Below are 19,400 nucleotides of genomic sequence, written 5' to 3' on the forward strand. Positions count from 1 at the left end.
CTGTATTGCATGGTGAAAGCCTGTTGCTTATTCTTGACATACTGGCACATGTCCGTTGATAGACATCCCATGGGAAAGGTGGGTTCAACTCTGTGCCTTCAAAGCCCTTGGCCCATTTCACCTCCAATGTAGTGTGTTTCAAAATAAGAAACCAACTCTTGGGGCAAACCATCATGCTTTGTCAACTTGATAAAGCCATCAATAACGTCGCTAACTGGGAAGAAACGCTATTCATTCCAACCATTTGAAACCAAACTGTCAAAACAAACTGTCAGCCAGTTATCTTTCACAGCAAAAACTGCCTTACCAATCAATTTGTTATGCGGCAAAAAATATTTTCGGCAAAAAGGCTCATGGCAAAGATGTTTATGGCAAAGAAGCTCACAGCAAAAATACCTAGAACCCCCTAGGATATTCTCCCCGTCCATATATTCATGAGCCCTAGCACTTCAGAGGCATGGCCATCCTCCACCAAGTGTCCAAAAGAAGAAAGAAGGACAGGGGAAGGGGATGGGGAGGGGAGGGAAAGGGAGGGATATCTGCCATTACTGAGCACCTCCCCTGAGGCAGGCGCGACACAAGGTGCTTTACACTTCTTAACTCATTTATTAACCTTACCTAGAAGATAGGTATTAATATTCCCGTTTTACACATGAAGGAACTGAGGCTTAGAAAGCTGTAAGAAAACTGACCACTGCTGTTCACCTCATAAGCAATAGAACTCAGCTTTCAGAGGCCTTCTTCCTTCCAGGGTTTACATTTCTGACCTGACGCAATCTTCTAACCCGACTTCCCCCCACAGTCACTCCCAGGAAATGGCTTAAATAGAGATTGACCGCTCAGTGTTAACTCGAAAGAGTGTGAGCCAGTCAATAGTTGCTCCAGATGGACCAGGCTAATCATTAGGATTATTCAGGAAGACAGAAAAGCAGCCCCTGATTGAATCACACAGATGCTCTAAGCAATGTTCCATGGCTTTGGTAAATGAAGAAGGAAGCTATGAAGAGAGTACTGAAAAACACTGGACATTTGCCTGTGCTTCCCCCATAGTCCCCCAAAGGGAATCCTGAAAGGTTAAAAGTGGTTTCATCACAAGTGTGGTTGTCAATTTCATAAAATGGGGAAGAAGAAGTCATTCGTGGGGAACTTAAGCCTTCTTTCTGCAAAGGTGAACGCTGGGCCCCAATTCATAACCACAGAGAGAAGAAAATGAAGCCCCTTACAATACAGCATAGAAAAGCAAGAGGCTAGGGACATGGGGTCCCTGTAATGCTCCACCGCATGCCCTCGTCCAGGTCACTTAACAAAATTATTGTGCACTCATTCAACCAACACCAGCACCTAGCTCTAAGCACTACCCTGAGAGAGCAAAGATAAAGACGACATTGGGACTTCCAGTTCTAGCCACGCAGAGTAATGACTAAAAGACTTCCTGTCATAACAGCTGTAAAACTGGACTACGTATACGAAGCAACTGCTTTTGGGCATTGGACAACAGACAACATAGGGCTATGATCTTGAGAGAAAGGAAATATGTGAGATGTGCTCCACATTCATCTCAGCTTCCTGCCTGTGCAGTTTCCAAACAGTGACCCAGGAAAGTGGTACCCAAAGAGAAAGCAGCAGTCTTACCAGGTAGAAGAAACAGCAGGTTTGGGGACAGCTAGAATTTGTGCGGAAGGATACAGGAAAGAAGGATGTTGTGTAGAGAAGCTGCAGAAATCTTCACGCAGGTCCCTTTGGTTGAATATTAAACTGTGCAAATGCAGAAGCATCACAGCAAACAGCTACAGGGAGCTTAAGAGCTGAATGGAGATTACAGAAGTCACACACTATTGTGATAGGATGGAATTCTGACCAACCAGAGTAGAGACAGATGACTGTAAGCCCAGGCATTCAGCTGAGACCCTAGAAAGACCACATTTAGGAATAGGATAAATGTTAGTAGACATGAGTCTCATCCTAACAAGCCCTTTGAACATGGCTTGACAGGATCAAGACTTCCAGAAACAAAACAAAACAAAACAAACAAACAAAAGAAAACACAAAAAAGCTCAACATTTTTCAAAGTAAGACAACAAAAATCCAGGCTCTCAGCAACCTAGCATCCATAATATCCAGCATACAATAAAAATTGCCAGACATGCGCAAAAGTCAGGAAAAATGTGACTTGCAGCCAGAAAGAAAAAAAAATCACTGAAACATACCCAGAGATGGCAGAGCTGTTGGAAATAGGGGACAATATCTATTTGATATTATATATATGGTCATTGCTTTAAATCAAAAGATGGACATGACAAGTAAACATCTGGACTCTCAGGGAATAACTGGAAACTACAAAAACAATCAAAAGAAGATTCTAGCACTGAAAAATACCACATCACGAATTTCAAAATTTGCTGGATGGGTTTAACAGCTTAATGGACATTGCAGAAAAAAAACATTGGTAAACTCAAAGACAGGTTAATAGAAATGAACCAAATTAAGACAGAAGAAGAAAAAATACTGAAAATATTAACAGAAACCCAGTGACCCGCGGGACAAAATCAGGTCCAATGTATGTTTAATGAGAGTCCCCAAAAGAGAAAAGAAAATTCACTGAAGCAGAAAATGTACATGAAATAATAGCAAAATTTTTCCAAATTTAATGGAAAAAAAGCAACACATGAACCAAAGAAACTTAAAGCCACCAACAGGATATGTTTTTTAAAAAGAAAGAAAGAACACCAAATGAAGGTTATCATATTCAAATGAATGGAGAAGAGAAAAATCTCAAAGCAGCCAGAGAAAAATACACATTACATTCAGGGAAACAATGATAGGAATGACATCCGATTTCTCAACAGAAACAAGACAGTGGAATAACATCTTTAAATTGCTGAAGGAAAAAATATATCAACACACAATTCTGTATTCAGTGAAACTCTCCTTCAGAAATGAAGGCAAAATAGAGATGAGATTTCAGCATGGGAGACCTGAGAGAATTGCACTAGTCTAGGTTTGTCTGTGGATGAAATGAATCATGACTCTCAAGCTCTTAGGTTAAAATCTCAGGGAATGAAAGAGATGATGATAACTTTACTGACACACGACCAGAAGGGTAATTTCTTCTACTTGTTCACCCAGAAATAGCTTTTGACTACCAAAATTTTTTGAAAACTTTTTCTATGGAAAAAGATTCTTTGGGAGCCTTAACAAAAGCGACAAAAAGGCACATTTCTTGGGGGACAATAAATGAAGAGAGACTGCATGGGAAACTTCTCATCATTCAGTGTTCCAGTTTATGGTACAGAGAAAATCTGGACAGGGTTGTTTTCATGGAAACAATGCAGTAAATGTGATACTGCCTCTGCGATCAGAAAGCATTGTGTGAACGGAGTAACTAGAATTCCCTTTTTAAAATACCCCAGAGAATTTCACTAGGGTAAATTTCCTGTGATTGACAACATATCAACAGAAAGGACCTATGGGCTTGATATCATTTTAGGAGGCCAATGCATTCAGCTCATTCATTCACCCAGTATTTGTTGAGTGCTTACCTTGTACCAGACAGTGTTCTATGTGTCATGACTATAATCATTAACAACATAGGCATGGTCTCTGCTCTCAAGAAGCTAACATTCTAGGGCTTCCCTGGTGGCGCAGTGGTTGAGAGTCCGCCTGCCGATGCAGGGGACACGGGTTCGTGCCCCGGTCCGGGAAGATCCCACATGCCGCAGAGCGGTTAGGCCCGTGAGCCATGGCCACTGAGCCTGTGCGTCCGGAGCCTGTGCTCCACAATGGGAGAGGCCACAACAGTGAGAGGCCGGCGTACAGCAGAAAAAAAAAAAAAAAAAAAAAGAAGCTAACATTCTAGTAGGGTGGGAGTGGAGAATCTTTTAAAAACACAATTTGGATAGTACACATGCTCTATATCGGCAATAGGAGCCATGGAGAAAGTGATGGAGTTGGGGACAGAGATCTTAAAAAAGGAGATGATGATAATGATTCCGGGGGTCGGGGAGAGGGACAGGTTGGGAGTTTGGGACTGACATGTACACACTGCTATATTTAGAATAGATAACCAACAAGGACCTACCGTAAAAAAAATAAAAATTTAAAACAAAAACAAAAAATAAATAAAATAAATTTTAAAAATCTATCAAATGGAATGGAGGTTAATTACAAAGATTTAAGTGTACTCCTAGAAGTCATCAAGTCTCTCAACTGAAGTAGTTGAGCATCTGGGCCCCAGTACTAACCCCCCAGATGAACTGTGGCCTCTTCAGAATTCTATAGGTAATAAAGCCCTAGTTGAAGAATTTTCAAATGCTGAAACACAGAATCTGGACACCTGGAACAAGTTGATCTGGACTTTTTATAGTTGACAGTCTTGGTATTCAGGTACCAGTGGACTCTTCAGAAGCTACCCTAGGTCTTTTGGACCACAGTTCCCAGCAGCAGCTCTTTCAGGGCAGTGATGAACTAACATTTCAGCAGGTAATACAGCTCAGCTGTAGCAATAGGCAATAGCTCCAGTTCAGCAGCCACACATAGGAATGCTTCTAAGACTGAACGAAAGGAAACTAGATTCCATATGGCTACAAGTAACCTGAAATGAATCTACTGTTGTCTCAGATGGCCCACAGAGACCATCCCTCTCACCCATGTTTTTATCAGTCAAAGTCGTCCAATTCATTGATTACCTTAGTGAAGAGTTCCCTGAAACTCTACATGTAGCCCTGCATCTCTTTCGTTTCCTTCATGTCACCTTGCATAGTTTATTTTTAAGTGCTTATAAGGTAGAATATCTGCCGTTTCACTGAAGAATCCCAGCAGTTAACACAGCGCCCTAACTATAGTGACTATGTAACAAAAATGTGTTGAATGAATATTCAACTGGAAAATAGCTTACTGAAAGGCAGGAATGCATATATTATACATCTTTAAATATTTACACTAAGAAGTTTTATAGTTTTTAATTATAGCCAGTCTGTAAGATAAAATTTTAAGTTGAAATTGAAGTATAAAGGTATAAACATTCTACAAAAAATGCTAATTCTATTCCTGAGGTATATGAAAACTATGAAACGTATAAAAATATTTCAGCTTAAACTTGATCACCAAAAAAAGTCTTTAAAGCCACAATATATCTGCACTTTCTTCTCCTTAATGGAGAGTTCCATATGCTGAATTTTAAGCACACATGAATTTTATTTTGGTAACCTTAAGAATTTGAATTTTCATCTAACTGAATAACTTCAATTGGTTGATAGTTATTAAAAAAAAGAGTTAAATTGAGAGCAGAGGAATATAATGTTTTGGAATTAAAGCAGACCTTAGCTTTCACGAAGCCTTGATGAAGATGGAGACAACTGAGAGGGTGTAACACAAAAGAAGATCCAGAAAAGAGGACTCCAGATTTTCTTGACATTCGTAAAGTTGTGGGTAGAGGACCAAAACATGCATGCACATACCACACACATACACCTATTTACACACACCTCTTGAGATGTGCATTATCACATAAACAAATGTACCAGCATCATGTTGGAACTAAAGAAAGGAGAAAAATGTATCTAATAAGCAGTGTGAATGCTAATTGGAAATTAATACTATTGGATATTATGATGGCCAAGATAAATGAGTGATTACATAATAGAACTACAAATTGCTTCTAATTTCCTTAAAATGTTATTAATATTGTCATTATTTGGTGTAGTGCTTTTTTCTTTTGTCTTTGTGAAAATAAAAATACTTAAAAGGGCATAACGGGGACTTCTCTGGCAGTCCAGTGGTTGAGACTTCACCTTCCAGTGTGGGGACAGGGCAGGAGGGTGGATCCCAGGTCAGGGAGCTGGGATTCCACGTGCCTCACACCCAAGAAACCAAGGCATAGAACAGGAGCGGTACTGTAACAAATTCAGTAGAGACTGTAAAAATGGTCCCCATCAAAAAAACAGTGGGGGGGGAAAATGAAGGCAAAATAAACCATTTAAAATATACTGAAACTGAGAATTTATCAGCAGTAGATCTGCACTGAAAGAAATATTAAAGGAATTTCTTCAGGTTTGTGGAAGATGAAACCATAGGAAACAAAGATCTACGCAAAGAAATGAAAACACCAGAAATGGCAAACATAAGAGGGAATATAAAAGAAAATTTCCCTTAGTTGTTAATTTTTTAAAAGACCATTGACAGTTCTGTGTTCTATGATGGTCTAGTTGGGTGGATGGGTGGGAGGGAGGTCCAAGAGAGAGGGGATGTGTGTATGCATATGGCTGATTCACTTCCCTGTGATGCAGAAACTAACACAACATTGTAAAGCAATTATACGCCAAAAAAAAGACAATTGACTTTAAAGTAGAGCTCATCAAGCTACAACAAGCAGGTCATATCTGGCTTGCTGTCTACTTCTGTACAGCCCACAAGGTAAAACGGCTTGTTAAAGATAAAAAATTTTTAATGTTGCATGGCTGAAAATAAATCAACAGAGTAATAACATTTCACAACATGTGGGAAGTTATATGAAATTCAAATTTCACTGTCCATAAAAACACTCACTGCATAGAACACAGCTATGCTCATTTGCTTAGGCAGCATCTATGGCTGCTTTTGCACAATAATGGCACAGAAGACCAACAGAACCGGTATTCGCCACTCCCATCACCTCTAACTGCTGTGTAGTAAACTGTAAATCACAGTAATGCAGTCATAACTTAGAGCATTTTGAGTTTCATACTTATACCTGTAATGCAACTTTTCTTAATATTACCAATGCAAATCTGTCATGTTAAAAAAAACAAGTGGACTTCCGAGGTCTCGCTTTAAGGTACAGTGGAGTGGGGATTATTTTTTTGCCAAATAGATGGCAATACAGTGTGTTTATTATACAATGGCACTATAACAGTATGAAAAGAATACAATATATGTCAACATCACGAGACTAAGCATTTGTCACAATATTTCCCATGCGTGAGCTAGCAATGGTCAGAACTACAAAATTTAGAAATAACAAAGGTCCTCACAGCACAATGTCCTCACAAAAGTGAGAAATGAAAAAGAAGCTACAATAACAGTAAGTTCCAAATGGCTCATATATTAGCCAAGCAACGATAAATTACTCACCAATGATGAGTTAATTCCTTATTACGTAGAAGGCAATTTTATTTTTTTTAATCTTTATTGTAGTATAATTGCTTTACAATGGTGTGTTACTTTTTTCTAGATAAAAAAGTGAATCAGCTATACATATACATATATCCCCATATCTCCTCCATCTTGCGTCTCCCTCCCACCCTCCCTATCCCACCCCTCTAGGTGGTCACAAAGCACCCAGCTGATCTCCCTGTGCTATGCAGCTCCTTCCCACTAGCTATCTATTTTACATTTGGTAGTGTATATATGTCCATGCCACTCTCTCACTTCATCCCAGCTTACCCTTCCCCCTCCCTGTGTCCTCAAGTCCATTCTCTATGTCTGTGTCTTCATTCCTGTGCTGCCCCTAGGCTCTTCAGGACCACTTTTATTTTTTTTTAGAATCCATATATATGTGTTAGCATACAGTATTTTTTTCTTTCTGACTTACTTCACTCTGTATGACAGACTCTAGGTCCATCCACCTCACTGCAAATAACTCAATTTCGTTTCTTTTTATGGCTGAGTAATATTCCATTGCATACATGTACCAAACCTCCATTATCCACTCATCTGTCAACGGACACTTAGATTGCTTCCATGTCCTGGCTACTGTAAACAGAGCTTCAATGAACATTGCGGTACATGACTCTTTCCGAATTATGGTTTTCTCAGGGTATATGCCCAGTAGTGGGATTGCTGGATCGTATAGTAGGTCTATTTTTAGGTTTTCAAGGAACCTCCATACTGTTCTCCATAGTGGCTGTATCAATTTACATTCCTACCAACAGTGCAAGAGGGTTCCCTTTTCTCCACAGCCTCTCCAGCATTTATTGTTTGTAGATTTTCTAATGATGGCCATTCTGACTGGTGTGAGGTGATACCTCACTGTAGATTTGATTTGCATTTCTCTAATGATTAGTGACGTGCAGCATCCTTTCATGTGTTTGTTGGCAGTCTGTATATCTTCTTTGGAGAAATGTCTACTTAGGTCTTCTGCCCATTTTTGGATTGGGTTATTTGTTTTTTTGATATTGAGCTGCATGAGCTGCTTGTATTTTTTGGATATTAATCCTTTGTCAGTTGCTTCATTTGCAAATATTTTCCCCCATTCTGAGGGTTGTCTTTTCATCTTGTTTATGGTTTCCTTTAATGTGCAAAAGCTTCTAAGTTTCATTAGGTCCCATTTGTTTATTCTTGTTTTTATTTCCATTTCTCTAGGAGGTGGGTCAAATAGGATCTCGGTGTGATTTGTGTCATAGAGTGTTCAGCCTATGGTTTCCTCTAAGAGATTTATAGTATCTAGCATTACATTTAGGTCTTTAATCCATTTTGGGTGGATTTTTGTATATGGTGTTAGGGAGTGTTCTAATTTCATTCTTTTACATGTAGTTGTCCAGTTTGTGCAGCACCACTTATTGAAGAGGTTGTCTTTTCTCCATTGTATGTTCTTGCCTCCTTTATCAAAAATAAGGTGACCATATGTGCGTGGGTTTACCTCTGGGCTTTCTATACTGTTCCATTGATCTCTATTTCTGTTTTTGTACCAGTACCATACTGTCTTGATTACTGTAGCTTTGTAGTATACTCTAAAGTCAGGGAGCCTGATTCCTCCAGCTCTGTTTTTCTTCCTCAAGATTGCTTTGACTATTCAGAGGCTTTTGTGTTTCCATACAAACTGTGAAATTTTTTGTTCTAGTTCAGTGAAAAATGCCAGTGGTAGTTTGATAGGGATTGCATTGAATCTGTAGATTGCTTTGGGTAGTATAGTCATTTTCACAATAATGATTCTTCCAATCCAAGAACAAGGTATATCTTTCCATCTGCTTGTGTCATCTTTAATTTTTTTCATCAGTGTCTAATAGTTTTCTGCATAAAGGTCTTTTGTCTCCTTACGTAGGTTTATTCCTAGGTATTTTATTCTTTTTGTTGCAATGGTAAATGAGCATGTTTCCTTAATTTCCCTTTCAGATTTTTCATCATTAGTGTGTAGGAATGCCAGATATTTCTGTGCATTAATTTTGTATCCTGCTACTTTACCAAATTCATTGATTAGCGCTGGTAGTTTTCTAGTAGCATCTTTAGGATTCTCTATGTATAGTATCATGTCATCTGCAAACAGTGACAGCTTTACTTCTTCTTTTCCGACTTGGATTCCTTTTATTTCTTTTTCTTCTCTGATTGCTGTGGCTAAAACTTCCAAAACTATGTTGAATAATAGTGGTGACAGTGGACAACATTGTCTTGTTCCTAATCTTAGAGGAAATGGTTTCAGTTTTTCACTATTGAGCACGAAGTTGGCTGTGGGTTTGTCATACATGACCTTCAGTATGGTGAGGTAAGTTCCTTCTATACCTACTTTCTGGACGGTTTTTATCATAAATGGATGTTGAATTTTGTCAAAAGCTTTTTCGGTATCTATTGAGATAACCATATGGTTTTTCTCCTTCAATTTGTTAATATGGTGTATCACATTGATTGATTTGTGTATACTGAAGAATCCTTGCATTCCTGGAATAAACCCCACTTGACCATGTTGTATGATCCTTTAATATGCTGTTGGATTCCGTTTGCTAGTATTTTGTTGAGGATTTTTGCATTTATGTTCATCAGTGATATTGGCTTGTAGTTTTCTTTCTTTGTGACATCTTTGTCTGGTTTTGGTATCAGGGTGATAGTGACTTTCTAAAATGAGTTTGGGAGTGCTCCTCCCTCTGCTATATTTTGGAAGAGTTTGAGAAGGATAGGTGTTAGCTCTTCTCTAAATGTTTGATAGAATTCACATGTGAAGCCATCTGGTCCTGGGCTTTTGTTTGTTGGAAGATTTTTAATCACAGTTTCAATTTCAGTGCTTGTGATTGGTCTGTTTATATTTTCTATTTCTTCCTGATTCAGTCTTGGAAGGTTGTGCTTTTCTAAGAATCTGTCCATTTCTTCCAGGTTGTCCATTTTATTGGCATAGAGTTGCTTGTAGTAATCTCTCATGATCCATTGTATTTCTGCAGTGTCAGCTGTTACTTCTCCTTTTTCATTTCTAATTCTATTGATTTGAGTCTTCTCCCTTTTTTTCTTGATGAGTCTGGCTCATGGTTTATGAATTTTGTTTATCTTCTCAAAGAACCAGCTTTTAGTCTTATTAATCCTTGCTAATGTTTCCTTCATTCCTTTTTCATTTATTGCTGATCTGATCTTTATGATTTCTTTCCTTCCGCTAACTTGGGTTTTATATGTTCTTCTTTCTCTAATTGCTTTAGGTATAAAGTTAGGTTGTTTATTTGAGATGTTTCTTGTTTCTTGAGGTAGAATTGTATTGCTATAAACTTCCCTCTTAGAACTGCTTTTGCTGCATCTCACAGGTTTTGGGTCGTCATGTTTTCATTGTCATTTGTTTCTAGGTATTTTTTGATTTCTTCAGTGATTTCTTGGTTATTTAGTAGTGTATTGTTTAGCCTCCATGTGTTTGTATTTTTTACAGATTTTTTTCCTGTAATTAACATCTAGTATCATAGCGTTGTGGTTGGAAAAGATACTTGATATGATTTCAATTTTCTTAAATTTACCAAGGCTTGATTTGTGACCCAAGATATGATCTATCCTGGAGAATGTTCCATGAGCACTTGAGAAGAAAGTGTATTCTGTTGTTTTTGGATGGAATATCCTATAAATACCAATTAAGTCCATCATGTTTAACGTATCATTTAAAGCTTGTGTTTCCTTATTTATTTTCATTTTGGATGATCTTTCCATTGGTGAAAGGGGGGTATTAAAGTCCCCTACTATGATTGTGTTACTGTCGATTTCCCCTCTTATGGCTGTTAGCATTTGTCTTATGTATTGAGGTACTCCTAGATTGGGTGCATAAATATTTACAATTGTTATATCTTCTTCTTGGATTGATCCCTTGATCATTATGTAGTGTCCTTCTTTGTCTCTTGTAATACTTTATTTTAAAGTCTATTTTGTCTGATATGAGAATTGCTACTCCAGCTTTCTTTTGGTTTCCATTTGCATGGAATATCTTTTTCTATCCCCCTCATTTTCAGTCTGTATGTGCCCCTAGGTCTAAAGCGGGTCTCTTGTAGACACCATATATATGAGTCTGCTTTTGGTATCCATTCAGCCAGTGTATGTCTTTTGGGTTGGAGCATTTAATCCATTTACATTTAAGGTAGTTTCCAATATGTATGTTCTTATTACCATTTTCTTAATTGTTTTGGGCTTGTTATTGTAGGTCTTTTCCTCCTCTTCTGTTTCCTGCCTAGAAAAGTTCCTTTAGCATTTGTTGTAAAGCTGGTTTGCTGGTGCTAAATTCTCTTAGCTTTCGCTTGTCTGTAAAGGTTTTAATTTCTCCACTGAATCTGCCTGAGATCCTTGCTGGGTAGAGTAATCTTGGTTGTACGTTTTTCCCTTTCATCACTTTAAAAATGTCCTGCCACTCCCTTCTGGCTAGCAGAGTTTCTGCCGAAAGATCAGCTGTTAACCTTACAGGGATTCTCTTGTATGTTATTTGTTGTTTTTCCCTTGCTGCTTTTAATATTTTTTCTTTGTATTTAATTTTTGATACTTTGATTAACATGTGTCTTGGCGTGTTTCTCCTTGGATTTTTCCTGTATGGGACCCTCTACGCTTCCTGGACTTGATTGACTATTTCCTTTCCCGTATTAGGGAAGTTTCCAACTATAATCTCTTCGAATATTCTTTCAGTCTCTTTCTTTTTTCTCTTCTTCTTCTGGGACCCCTATAATTCGAATGTTGGTGTGTTTAATGATCTCCCAGAGGTCTCTGAGTCTGTCCTCAAATCTTTTCGTTCTTTTTTCTTTCTTCTGCTCTGTGGTAGTTATTTCGACTATTTTACCTTCCAGGTCACTTATCCGTTCTTTTGCCTCAGGTATTCTGCTATTGATTTCTTTTAGAGAATTTTTAATATCGTGTATTGTGTTGTTCATCATTGTTTGCTCTTTAGTTCTTCTAGGTCCTTGTTGAACGTTTCTTGTATTTTCCCCATTCTATTTCCAAGATTTTGGATCATCTTTACACTCATTACGCTGAATTCTTTTTCAGGTAGACTGCCTGTTTCCGCTTCATTTGTTAGGTCTGGTGGGTTTTGATCTTGCTCCTTCTTCTGCTGTGCATTTCTCTGTCTTCTCATTTTGCTTAACTTACTGTGTTTGGGGTCTCCTTTTTGCAGGCTGCTGGTTCGTAGTTCCCGTTGTTTTTGGTGTCTGTCCCCAGTGGCTAAGGCTGGTTCAGTGGGTTGTGTAGGCTTCCTGGTGGAGGGGTCTGGTGCCTGTGTTCTGGTGGATGAGGATGGATCCTGTCTTTCTGGTGGGCAGAACCGCGTCTGGTGGTGTGTTTTGGGGTGTGTGTGACCTTATTATGATTTTAGGCAGCCCCTCTGATAATGGATGGGGTTGTGTTCCTGTCTTGCTAGTTGTTTGGCATAGGGTGTCCAGCACTGTAGCTTGCTGGTCTTTGAGTGGAGCTGGGTCTTAGCGCTGAGATGGAGATCCCTGGGAGATCTTTTGCCATTTAATATTACTTGGAGCCAGGAGGTCTCTGGTGGACCAATGTCCTGAACTCGGCTCTCCGACCTCAGAGACACAGGGCTGACACCTGGCCGGAGCACCAAGACCCTGTCAGTCACAACGGCTTCCATTCCAAGTTCTTGCTCATGGATGAGAGCCTCCAAAACTCTGGGGGTTCATTGATCCCTACAGACAGGGCCCTTGGTCAAGAAATCGATTTCATGAAGTGTCTGCAGGCTCTATTGACTGTTCCACCAGGAAGACAAGTTCCCATAGGACCTGCAGGTCTTGGAGGGTCTCCTGGGGAGGTGGGGGTGCCTGTGACTCACTGTGAGGACAAAGACACTAGTGGCAGAAGCTCCAGAGAATATTCCACCTCATGAGGTCCCCTGCAGGCTGCCATTTTCTCCCTTGTAGCTTTTTTTTTTTTTTGGCGGTACGCAGGCCTCTCACTGTTGTGGCCTCTTCCGTGTGGAGCACAGGCTCTGGACGTGCAGGCTCAGCGGCCATGGCTCACGGGCCCAGCCGCTCCGCGGCATGTGGGATGTTCCCAGACTGGGGCACGAACCCGTGTCCCCTGCATCGGCAGGCAGACTCTCAACCACTGCGCCAGAAGGGAAGCCCTGTAGCTTATTTTATACCTAATAGTTTGTTCCTCTTAACCCCTTACCTCTATATTGCCCCTTCCCCCTTCCTTCTCCCCACCTGTAACCACTAGTTTGTTCTCTATATCTGTGAATCAGCTTCTTTTACATTATGCTCACTAATTTGTTGTATTTTTTAGATTCCACATATAAGTGATATCATACCATGTTTGTCTTTCTCTGTCTGACTTATTTCACTTAGCATAACATCCTCCACATCCATCCATGTTGGTGCAAATAGCAAAATTTTATTACTTTTATGGCTGAATAGTATTCTACTGTGCGTGTATATACATACACACACACACACACACACACACACACACACACACACACACCACATCTTCCTTATCCATTCATCTGTCGATGGTCATTTAGGTTACTTCCTTATCTTAACAATTGTAAATAACGCTGCTAAGAACATTGGGGTGCATGTATCTTTTTGAATTAGTGTTTTGTTTTGTTTTTTAATATATACTCAGGAGTGGAATTGCTGGGTCATATGGTAGCTCTATTTTTAGTTTTTTTGTGAAACCTCCATACTGTTTTCCTCAGTGGCTACACTAATTTACATTCCCAGCAACAATGTACAACGGTTCCTTTTTCTCCACACCTTTGCCAATGTTTATTATTTGTGTTCTTTTTGATGACAGCCATTCTGACAGGCGTGAGCTGGTATCTCATTGTGGTTTTAACTTGCATCTCTGATTAACGATGTTGAGCATCTTTTCATATGCCTGTTGGCCATCTGCAGGTCCTCTTTGGAAAAATGTCTATTCAGTTCTCCTGGCCATTTCTTAATTGGGTTGAAACAAACAAACATGATTTTGGATAGTGGTACATGCTCTGTATGGACAACAGGAACAACGGAGAGAGTGATGGGAGCAGGGGTAGGGTTCAGGCTTGCTACGGTTGGGGGAAGCCTCTCCAAGAAGGTGACTTTTGAGCTGAGAATGATAGGAGGGAGTGACGCACAAAAAATTCTGGGAGGAACATTATGAGCACAAGGACAGCCAGTGCAAAGTCCCTGAGAATCCCTGGAGGAGAGTGGTTAAAGGCAGGTGGGGTCCTGTTATGCAGGGCCTTGTAGATCACAGTCAGCAAATCGCCACAGTGGACATTTAATTCTAATTGCAATGGGAAGCCATTGGAAGGTTTTAAGCAAGAGAATGGGATCATTCGTTATTTGCTTGCTGCGTCAGCTTATTCCCCTGCAGAAGGAAGGATTAGATCAGAGATTCTGAATCACCTCACATAGAAATATTTAAAGTAATACTTATCCAGGTCCAATCTTAGAGATTCCGACTTATAAGGATTTTGAAAATTGGAATGTTGAGCCTTTCCTGGTGTTTCTGCTGTGCAACTTCTCCATATGATCCCCTTTTGCCTCAAGTGTTTACAAGTAGGGAAATTAAGATCATAGGTTATCAGAGGGACTTCTGGGAAGACAGCAGAAGAGTAAGACGCGGAGATCACCTTCCTCCCCACAGATACATCAGAAATACATCTACACGTGGAACAACTCCTACAGAACACCTACTGAATGCTGGCAGAAGACCTCACACCTCCCAAAAGGCAAGAAACCCCCCACGTACCTGGGTAGAGCAAAAGAAAAAAGGAAAAACGGAGACAAAAGAATAGGGACGGGACCTACACCAGTGGGAGGGAGCTGTGAAGGAGGAAAGGCCTCTTCGCAGGTAGAGGCTGTGGGTGGCGGAGCGGGCAAGCCTCGGGGCCGCGGAGCAGACCACAGCAACAGGGGTGCGGAGTGCAAAGCGGAGAGATTCCTGCACAGAGGATGGGTGCCAACCAGCACTCACCAGCCCGAGAGGCTTGCCTGCTCCCCCGCCGGGGCGGGCGGGGCTGGGAGCTGAGGCTCGGGCTTCCGTCGGAGCGCAGGGAGAGGACTGGGGTTGGTGGCGTGAACACAGACCGCAGGGGGTTAGTGCGCCACGGCTGGCCGGGAGGGAGTCCGGGGAAAAGTCTGGACCTGCCGAAGAGGCAAGAGACTTTTCCTTCCCTCTTTATTTCCGGGTGCGCGAGGAGAGGGGATTAAGAACGCTGCTTAAAGGAGCTCCAGAGACGGGCGCGAGCCGCGGCTAAAAGCGCGGACCCCAGAGACAGGCATGAGACGCTAAGGCTGCTGCTGCCGCCACCAAGAGGCCTGTGTGCGAGCACAGGTCACTATCCACACCCCCCTTCCGGGGAGCCTGTGCAGCCCGCCACTGCCAGGGTCCCGGGATCCAGGGACAACTCCCCCGGGAGAACGCACTGCGCGCCTCAGGCTGGGGCAACTCACGCCGGCCTCTGCCGCCACAGGCTCGCCGTGCACTCCGTGACCCTCCCTACCCTGGCCTGAGTGAGCCAGAGCCTCCGAATCAGCGCCTCCTTTAACCCCGTCCTGTCTGAGCAAACAACAGACGCCCTCCAGCGACCTACACGCACAGGCGGGGCGAACTCCAAAGCTGAGCCCCCAGGAGTTCTGAGAACAAAGAACAGAAAGGGAAATCTCTCCCAGCAGCCTCAGAAGCAACGGATTAAAGCTCCACAATCAACTTGATGTACCCTGCATCTGTGGAATACATGAATAGACAACGAATGGTCCCGAATTAAGGAGGTAGACTTTGAGAGCAAGATTTATTATTCTTTCCCCTTTTCCTTATTTTCTGTGTATGTGTATACTTCTGTGTGAGATTTTGTCTGTATAGCTTTGCTTCCACCATTTGTCCAAGGGTTCTATCCGTCCGTCTTTTTTTTTTAAATTTTTTTCTTAATAATTACTTTTTATTTTAATAAACCTATTTTATTTTACTTTATCTTCGTTCTTTCTTTCCTTCCTTCCCTCTTTTAGACAGCGAATCATCCCAAATTGAGGAGGTGGACTTTGAGAGCAAGATTTATGATTTTTTCCTCTTTTCCTCTTTTTGTGAGTGTGTATGTGTATGCTTCTGTGTGAGATTTTGTCTGTATAACTTTGCTTTCACCATTTGTTCCAGGGTTCTATCCATCCGTTATTTTGTTTTTTTTTCTCTTAATAATTTTTTTTATTTTAATAACTTTATTATATTTTATCTTACTTAATTTTATTTTACTTTTTCTTTCTTTTTTTCCTTCCTTCCCCCCTTCCTTCCTTGCTCCCTCCCTCCTTTCTTTCTTTCTACTTCTAATTTTTTCTCTCTACTTTTTCTCCCTTTTCTTCTGAGCCATGTGGATGAAAGGCCCTTGGTGCTGCAGTCAGGAGTTAGTGCTGTGCCTCTGAGGCGGGAGAGACAACTTCAGGACACTGGTCCACAAGAGACCTCCCAGCTCCACATAATATCAAACGGCGAAAATCTCCCAGACATCTCCATCTCAACACCAGCACCCAGCTTCACTCAACGACCAGCAAGCTACACTGCTGGACATCCTATGCCAAACAACTAGCAAGACAGGAACACAACCCCACCCATTAGCAGGGAGGCTGCCCAAAATCATAATAAGTCTACAGACACCCCAAAACACACCATCGGACGTGGACCTGCCCACCAGAAAGACAAGATCCATCCTCATCCACCAGAACACAGCCACTAGTCCCCTCCACCAGGAAGCCTACACAACCCACTGAACCAACCTTAGCCACTGGGGACAGACAACAAAAACAATGGGAACTACAAACCTGCAGCCTGCAAAAAGGAGACCCCAAATACAGTAAGATAAGCAAAATGAGAGGACAGAAAAACACACAGCAGATGAAGGAGCAAGATAAAAACCCACCAGACCTAACAAATGAAGAGGAAATAGGCAGTCTACCTGAAAAGGAATTCAGAGTAATGACAGTAAAGATGATCCAAAATATTGGAAATAGAATAGACAAAATGCAAGAAACATTTAACAAGGACCTAGAAGAACTAAAGATGAAACAAACAATGATGAACAACACAATAAATGAAATGAAAAATACTCTAGATGGGATCAATAGCAGAATAACTGAGGCAGAAGAACGGATAAGTGACCTGGAAGATAAAATAGTGGAAATAACGACTGCAGAGCAGAATAAAGAAAAAAGAATGAAAAGAACTGAAGACAGCCTCAGAGACCTCTGGGACAACATTAAACGCACCAACATTCGAATTATAGGGGTTCCAGAAGAAGAAGAGAAAAAGAAAGGGACCTGGAAAATATTTGAAGAGATTATAGTTGAAAACTTCCCTAATATGGGAAAGGAAATAGTTAATCAAGTCCAGGAAGCACAGAGAGTCCCATACAGGATAAATCCAAGGAGAAATATGCCAAGACACATATTAATCAAACTGTCAAAAATTAAATACAAAGAAAACATATTAAAAGCACCAAGGGAAAAACAACAAATAACACACAGGGGAATCCCCATAAGGTTAACAGCTGATCTTTCAGCAGAAACTCTGCAAGCCAGAAGGAAGTGGCAGGACATATTTAAAGTGATGAAAGGGAAAAACGTACAACCAAGATTATTCTGCCCAGCAATGATCTCATGCAGATTCAGTGGAGAAATTAACACTTTACAGACAAGCAAAAGCTAAGAGAATTCAGCACCAGCAAACCAGCTTTACAACAAACGCTAAAAGAACTTCTCTAGACAGGAAACACAAGAGAAGGAAAAGACGTACAATAACAAACCGAAAACAGTTAAGAAAATGGGAATCAGAACATACATATCGGTAACTACCTTAAATGTAAATGGAGTAAATGCTCCCACCAAAAGACACAGACTGGCTGAATGGATACAAAAATAAGACCCATACATATGCTGTCTACAAGAGACCCCCCTTCAGACCTAGGGACACATACAGACTGAAAGTGAGGTGATGGAAAAAGATATTCCATGCAAATGGAAATCAAAAGAAAGATGGAGTAGCAATTCTCATATCAGACAAAATAGACTTTAAAATAAAGACTATTACAAGAGACAAAGAAGGACACTACATAATGATCAAGGGATCAATCCAAGAAGCAGACATAACAATTGCCAACATTTATGCACCCAACGTAGGAGCACCACAATACATAAGGCAAAAGCTAACAGTCATAAAAGGGGAAATCGACAGCAACACAATCATAGTAGGGGACTTTAACACCCCCCTTTCACCAATGGACAGATCATCCAAAATGAAAATAAATAAGGAAACACAAGCTTTAAATGATACATTAAACAAGATGGACTTAATTGATATTTATAGGACATACCATCCAAAAACAACAGAATACACTTTCTTCTCAAGTGCTCATGGAACATTCTCCAGGATAGATCATATCTTGGGTCACAAATCAAGCCTTTGTAGATGTAATAAAATTGAAATCATATCAAGTATCTTTTCTGACCACAACGCTATGAGACTAGATATCAAATACAGGAAAAAAAATCTGTAAAAAATATAAACACATGGAGGCTAAACAATACACTACTAAATAACCAAGAGATCACTGAAGAAACCAAAGAGGAAATCAAAAAATACCTAGAAACAAATGACAATGAAAACACGATGATCCAAAACCTATGGGATGCAGCAAAAGCAGTTCTAAGAGGGAAGTTTATAGCAATACAATCCTACCTCAAGAAACAAGAAACATCTCAAATAAACCACCTAACCTTACACCTAAAGCAATGAGAAAGAAGAACAAAAAAAAAAAAAAACTAAAGTTAACAGAGGAAAGAAGTCATAAAGATCAGATCAGAAATAAATGAAAAAGAAATGAGGGAAACAATAGCAAAGATCAATAAAACTAAAAGCTGGTTCGTTGAGAAGGTAAACAAAATTCATAAACCATTAGCCAGACTCATCAAGAAAACAAGGGAAAAGTCTCAAATCAATAGAATTAGAAAAGAAGTAACTAACAACTGACACTGCAGAAATACAAAGGATCATGAGAGATTACTACAAGCAACTATATGCCAATAAAATGGACAACCAGGAAGAAATGGACAAATTCTTAGAAAAGCACAACCTTCTGAGACTGAACCAGGAAGAAACAGAAAAAATAAACAGACCAATTACAAGCACTGAAATTGAGACTGTGATTAAAAATCTTCCAACAAACAAAAGCCCAGGACCAGATAGCTTCACAGGCAAATTCTATCAAACATTTAGAGAAGAGCTAA

Source organism: Phocoena sinus, chromosome 6 (genome assembly GCF_008692025.1).
Source record: "Phocoena sinus isolate mPhoSin1 chromosome 6, mPhoSin1.pri, whole genome shotgun sequence".
Lineage (NCBI taxonomy): Eukaryota > Metazoa > Chordata > Mammalia > Artiodactyla > Phocoenidae > Phocoena > Phocoena sinus.